The sequence below is a fragment of the Marmota monax genome, unplaced genomic scaffold, assembly GCF_021218885.2.
Source record: "Marmota monax isolate L192 unplaced genomic scaffold, Marmota_monax_Labrador192_F-V1.1 WCK01_AAM20220418_F8-fsc00061, whole genome shotgun sequence".
NCBI classification, from domain to species: Eukaryota; Metazoa; Chordata; class Mammalia; order Rodentia; family Sciuridae; genus Marmota; species Marmota monax.
In genome coordinates this window covers 3,241,675-3,248,865 of record NW_026695230.1, presented here as the reverse complement: position 1 = coordinate 3,248,865, position 7,191 = coordinate 3,241,675, and the positions used below count along the sequence as shown (strand labels likewise).

Genomic DNA, 7,191 nt, shown 5'->3' with positions numbered 1-7,191 from the left:
TCTTTTTTTAAAAAAAAATTTGCTATCATTATTATTTTCTTTATTCTGCTGATTTGGGATTTTGTTTCTCTTTTTCTAGTTTCTAGAATTTCAAAGTTAGGTAGTTTATTTAGAATATCCCTTTCTTTCCTACTTATCACTATAAACTTTCTTCCTAGCACTGCTTTTCCTGCATTGTGTCAATTTGGTATGTTGACTTTTCATTTGCATTTGTTTCATAACTTTGATTTTTTTCTTTGACCCATTGTCTCAAATGTGTGCTATTTAATTTCTACATATTTTAAAATTTTCAAAAACTCTTCCTATTTTTAGTTTTAGACCACTGTGCTAAGGAAAGGTACTTGCTATGATTTTAGCCTTCTTAAATTTTATAATGCTTTTTTGACCCAACATATGTTCTATCATGTAGAATGTTCTATCTGCAGGAGACTAGTATTTATAATATTACTCTTTTGTGGAATATTCTATGTATGACCATTTAGTCTATTGACTTATTTAAATACACTGAATCCATATTGATTTTTAGGTCTAGATAATGAGTCCATTGTTGAAAGTGGTGTCCTGAAGTCTCCTAGTGTTTTCATTGCTGACTATTTCTCTCTTCAGTTTAGTTAGTTTGCCTCATAAATTTGTATGTTCCAATGTTTGATTCTTGTATAAATAAAATTTTATCTTATTATGGAATTAAAATAATTGTACACATAGAAGTAAAGATTTGAACAGGGTCAGTAGGCGTTAAGCTGGGTGAAGGACATGGGAAGATAGTTGCATGGTACACACTTTGATCTGTTAGATGAATAAATTCTCAAGATATTATGTACTTCATGAGTATTGATGGTTGTGTAAATTAATTTGAGTGTGATAATCATTATACAATGTAAATTTCTCAAACACTGAGAAATAGACTTATCACACTGTATACTGTCAATCTATAGTCTTAATCAATTAAATATTTTTAAATAAAAATGGTGTTACAGTCATACTATTATATTTATTTCGTGTCCAGTTTTACTTGTTGGTATATTAAGTCTGAAAGGATGGCAAGGACGATTTTATTATACAAGTTTTTCAAGTAAGGAATCTAAAATTGACAGTCTGAGTTAGTGAATGGGGGACATAAAGACAGAACATAAACATACACTTAAGGCTTCTTTAAATATCCACAACAATATGAAAGCAGGAGGATGGGACCTCAGCAAAGCCTATGGCACTCTCAATCTCCTACACTTAAAAAATAATTTCAATAATCGATTGTTTATTAAATAATGCACTCAAAGTCCTAAAAATAAACTAGTCATTGTTTTTCAAGAAAAACCTGGAAGGATATTGCTGTCATCATCATTTATTAGATGGGGAAAGAAAGGTGCCATATAGAACTTGAGGGTTTCTTGACAGTTTGACCTTGCCCCAAAGACTAAGATTAATAAAGGCCGTAGTGAGTCAAATAGTGTCTCCAGATATTCACATCTACCTAGAACCTCAGAATGCGATCTCATTTAAATATCGACTTTTTGAAAATATGGGGTTTAAACATTCTAGAGAAAACAACCCTGAATTTAGGGTGAGTTATAAATTCAACAACTAGGATCTCTGTTTACAAAAAAAGAGGAGAGCATGTGGAAGACCAAGGGAGAAAGACCATGCAAAGACACATGGGGACTCAATTCTGGAGTCAGAAGATTAGGAATCCAATGTTGCCTTGCCTTTTCTGACCTGCTGGGGCTTGAACAAAATATTTAATCTAGTGAAATCTCTACTTGTTTGTTTGTAAAGTGTAAATTCACACAATATAAATAAAATCAAGAAAAGAATTATGTTCCTATCCTATAAATCATGCGCCAACATTTTAACAAAGATCTTATCAAGAATACTGATGAAAATATTTTACCAATGAAACTTTCTGAAATTTATGATTTTATAAAGATATTTCGAAAATAATTTCTGTTTCTGTAGTAAAAATGGAAAAAAATAAGTAGGTAACTACATATAAGAATAGATATAAGTGGATATTAGTATATAGTTTTAGATAAATGTTTATCTTCCCTTGATTCAATAGGGTCCTTTTCTCACATTGCATCACAGTAATGTTTCTCAACGTCCAATGAATTACTGGTGTGTATAAATTATGTTTGGTATGTAGCATTAACATGCCCAACAAACTTACAATACAAAATCAACTCAGTGATAATATGTAGTGTTCAAAATCCCATAAGATCTGATAGTACTAGTTTTACTTGTGTCCTTCTTACTCAATTACCATCTGTGCTTCAGGTTGATGAATTGACAGTGCTATCTCCACGTCTCCCATGACTTCTCTTCCTCTTGTGATGACCTACCCTTGACTGATCTTATCTTTTCTGGAATCCTTCATAGATTCAATCAGTTAGCAGATACTACAGATAGATTCTTATGTTAGAATAATATCAAAGCATGTAGCTATTTTCAACAGCTACAATCTTGTCAAACAGAGGAAGTAGGGATTAGACGATTGACAACACAGAGGAGGAAGCATTTTAACATGCCTAGAATAGTGAAAGCAGGAGGGATGGGATACCAACAAAGCCTCCTTTAAAGAGATGTGCCAGAGTCATCTGTTGCATAAGGTGGCAAGAAGTCCAGCAGGTAGAACAATATGAAAATATGTGTTGGAGATATTTGTTTTTCAGATGACTATGTTTCACGTTCATATTCTAATAGACATGGCAAAGTTGAGAAAAGAAATAGGACCTGAGAAGAAACCAGAGCTACTCCAGGAAGGAGGCTTGCTTTTAGTGGGATCCAGGGGAAGAATAAAGATGGATGTCCATATGCCTAATGTTATAGATGTTCTAAGTGAAGCTAGTTGATAAGCATATGTCTTCCTGCATGTCATATTTACATTTACCATGGCTTAGGGGTATACTTATGAACTTCTCTGTTTGAATGATCTAATAAAAAAAAATCTGGTTCACAATTTACTCCCCTTTTCTTTTTTTAAAGGATTTTTATACTAATATATATATATATATATATATATATATATATATATATATATAATCACATAGTAAAAAATAAATCAATCAACATATATCTTAGAAGTCCTTCCAAGAGTATCAATATTCAATAGCCACAGAGGCCATTGCCTTTTTCTCTCTTTGTTCAGTCTGCAGCTCATCAGCGATGACTCCAGTTCTTAAAAATCAAACTTGTTCAGCCAAATCATAGACCCTGAATTTATCCAAATTGTAGAAACATGCTTTTACCACCCTTCCACCAAAATACCTCCCATTCAAATCAACAACAGCTTTAATGGCTGATTCAACTCTCTCAAATTCTAAAAATATCCGTGCTGCCTCATTATCAGGAGCACCAGGAATTTCAAATATCATACATTTTCCAACTTTGCCATTTTTTTCACATTCTCTTTGGTTTCAACTTCCAAGTCTTCATCTACCTCTCCTGCACCAACCATGTTCCTTAGTAGGATCACTTGGTAGGAAGTTAATGGATATGAATCTGACTTCTTGGATGCATCCTGAGACTGGCCCTTCTCCATGGCATCACCCACAATGATCTTGACGCTCTCCTTGCAGGTCTTCTCCTGACAATGCGGTGCTCAGAGCCTGCTCCTGCTTCCCCAGACCCAGGCCTTCCCGGAAGACATACTTTTGCATAATCTTGGATGCTACTGTGCCGTCCATGTTAACAAGGAGAGTTGCTAGGCTCAATTGGAGATCCCGGTCTATCCTGTTCCTCATATACTGCAGGAGGAATAGCAGCTTTGGAAGATGGTGATCAAGGTCTTGGGTCCTCTTCATAAGGAAAATCTCGGGGTAACTTTTTGTCTTTCTCTACAAGAGAAGTAGGTGGGGGCGATGGCAGCTCCACCCATACTTCTTTCCCTCCTCCCTCGTTCATAATCTTCATCCTCATCAGAATCTGGATCTTGTCGCCTTGAAAACCCACTTGCTTCATGTCTGTCTTTATGCCCCTTTTTCCCTTTCCTCTATTTCCTTCTGTCTTTCCAGCTCTGTTGTTCCTCTCTTTGGAGCTTCACTACTTTTTCATAATCATTAGGAAACAGAGGATCATATTCATCAGCTTAGCGGATTAGAACTTCCCCTGCAGAAAACCCACTGGCAGCAGTGTCCTTCAGGCCAGCTGCTGCTACTTGTGGTGCTGCGCACAATTTACCAGTCATCTGAGGAGCCACCTCGCTTTAGATCAATGGCTGGGGAAACTACTCTGTTTTATCCTTTGGCTCTTTGCTTGAGAGAGGGCTGCTTGAAGTTGAGACTGCAGAGTTTGAAGTTTTTGGACCAGCCTTCTGTTTTTGAGACACTGGTCTCCACTCTCAGGTCATCATATAAGGACATCTTTTTAGTCGAATGCAGGCCTCCCCGGCTGACTCTGCGAGTGAGCCACAGCAGCTGCAAGGTGGAGCCGAGGTGCACATCGAGGAAACTTGATGGCCTCAGGAGACCCTGCACCTCCCAACCTCTGTGGAGTTGATGGGGTGGTCCATGGTGCTGAATGAAGGAGCGCGGGCCTCAGGAGAACATCTCCCCTTTTCTTTTTATACCTGGTCCACTTAGCATCAGAAAATGCCTATGGCTTATGGATGTGGATACCTCAGTCTGTAGCTGACAGTCCCAGGAACTGGAAACTCTTGGTTATTTGTTGAGGATAGAGATATACTATTCATCAGTGGTACATTTTACTTCTCAGAAAGAAGCCATAGCAGTCCCTGGAAACAAACTCAGGGGCATTTATTCACAGAATTAGATAAAGCCAGGGATAGGGAGAATAACTAGAAGGGTACCAGCCTGCCCCTCCCCTGGTCACAGAGCATACTCATCCCTGGGTAATGATGTGGCCAAAGTAGAACTCTTAGGCTCTACTCTAGAGCATGGGAGCTAAGACTTTATACATTAGCAGTAAGTTCAGACAATTCTCTGAAGACTGAATAGAAGTATTAAAAACTTTTAAATCATAGCTATCTCATATAAGTTTTTACTTTTTCATATAACTATAACTATTTTCATGTAACTATATTGGTGAAGACATAGATACCTTTCAGTGTAAGTAATATTGCATATTGTCAAACCTCTTCAAAATGCCTCATTTACTGAAGCATTGCATGATAGACAGAATTTGGCAAACTACCTATAAGTGTCTATGGCCATTTACCTTATGCAATCCAGTATTTATTTCAAATGCTCCAAATAATTCTATGAATCTTTACATTTAATCCTTCAAAAATACATTAATGAAAGTAACAGGCATATTTCAAAAGTGATTTGAATATTTTGTGCTGAACTTCATAGTTCACTTTTAAAATGTTCTATTCACTTTGACATGAAGAGGCAGAGAGAAAAAGAGTAAGAGAACTTAATAGACACAGACTGGGAATGAAATCTGGGCAGTCTGGTTTGAAACAGCACCATCCAATTATTCCCATCTATCTGCTAGAAAAGCAGTTTGAGATTATGAACTAAATTCCCAAGAAATTCTTCCTTTCACTTATTTACTCACACTATTTAAAACATACTAAATAAAGACAATGATAACACTGAATGAGAATAATTTAAATCTAGTATAGAAAAATTTAAATGCATTTTGCTTGTTATCCTTGTCCCTAGAGATGAAAACAATATCTTATTTTAAAGAGCAAATATGACAGGCTAATGCAATGCACTTGTCCTTAAAACTGACCTTTCAGAAAGGGATAATTTGACCTTGATAATTTGACTAATCTCCAACACAAAAGTCAAAGAAGGAACAGATAAACAAATAATATCTCTGCTGATTTGACTGTTTTTTCCATCATCCCTTTACCGCTGGGAATGCAGATGTCTAGCTAGGTGGGTCTCCAAGGTGGAAAGAATTAAACAGATGTCCATACCCAAGCTCAAGTTCTGGTATCCTCACTTATACAACATGGATTCTGGGAAAGTTCACATTTTTAAATCTCCCATTCCTATGTATAGCCTGTGTTTTAATAAAATTGCTAAGTATATATTGACATAAGACTCATCTTAACTGGGATTCCTAAATAACCTGATCCACTAACAAATTTCCTCGGTCCATTTCCTTTAGGACAGTGGTGATTAACTATTGGGTTGTCACTGTACCTTTTGAATATGTGATGAAACATATGAATTCGAGACTCAGAAAAACGCATGCATCTATATACTCAGAATTTTCCAAGCACTTTCGAAGAAGTCCTGTTCTCCTCAAAATTAACTAGTGAGACCATTTATTTTTTTTAAATTTTTTTAAAGAGAGAGAGAGAGAGAGAGAGAGAGAGAGAGAATTTTAATGTTTATTTTTTAGTTTTCGGCGGACACAACATCTTTGTTTGTATGTGGTGCTGAGGCTCGAACCCGGGCCGCACACATGCCAGGCGAGCGCACTACCACTTGAGCCACATCCCCAGCCCCAAGTGAGACCATTTAGATGTCCTGAGCCACTTTATTTCTATAATCATGGTATCCATGGTTTCTTAATACCAGATGACCTGCACATATTAAGCATTAGTAAATATAGATTAGATAAGTCTTAATTTTCCTTGGAAAAGTGAAAGAAGGGAGGTTATTTTAGAGCAACTATTTTTCTTATCTTTTTTTATTAAAGAATGTGTACTCTTAATTAAAAGAATCCTTAACAAGTCTAGTATTTTAATCAAATTAACATTTAGCTGTGCTCCCATGAAGTGCCCTTCCTCTACACATTGCTATGGAAGAGTAACTTAATCATTTAGAACATAGTCTCTATAGTCCAACTGGTTTATTATTTTAAATCTCTCTGCATATCAGTTTCCCTATAAAACAACAAAAAAGTAATAGTGGGTAGCACATAAGGTCATTGTAAGTACTAAACAAGGTAATAAAAGGTAGTAAAATGCTTAACAAACTATCTGGCAAGGTAAGCACTCATTAAATGATAGTTGTTATTTTTATTTTCAATGTCAAACACTGAATGCAGAACTTCATATGCTATAAAAGTGTGGTGGCACTGGGCTATATCCTCAGATGCTATAAATTCCATAAGTAAATTTATATGCAAAAGTTGCTTTAACAGATGTGTATTTAAGAATAAGTGACTATCAGAAAAGGTAACATGTATTACTAAGCATGGACATTTGTATTTGCATGTGAAATTTTAATGAATTATTTTAGTAATATGCAAACCTCTTTTCTTTTTTATTGG

The 7,191-nt window shown here is 35.8% G+C and overlaps 1 pseudogene; it reads right to left on the bottom strand.

Annotated features, from left to right (window-relative positions):
• Positions 1 to 3,179: 3,179 nt before the first annotated feature.
• LOC124088436 (splicing factor 45-like) lies at positions 3,180 to 4,355 on the bottom strand (annotated as a pseudogene).
• Between the last annotated feature and the right edge of the window lie 2,836 nt (positions 4,356 to 7,191).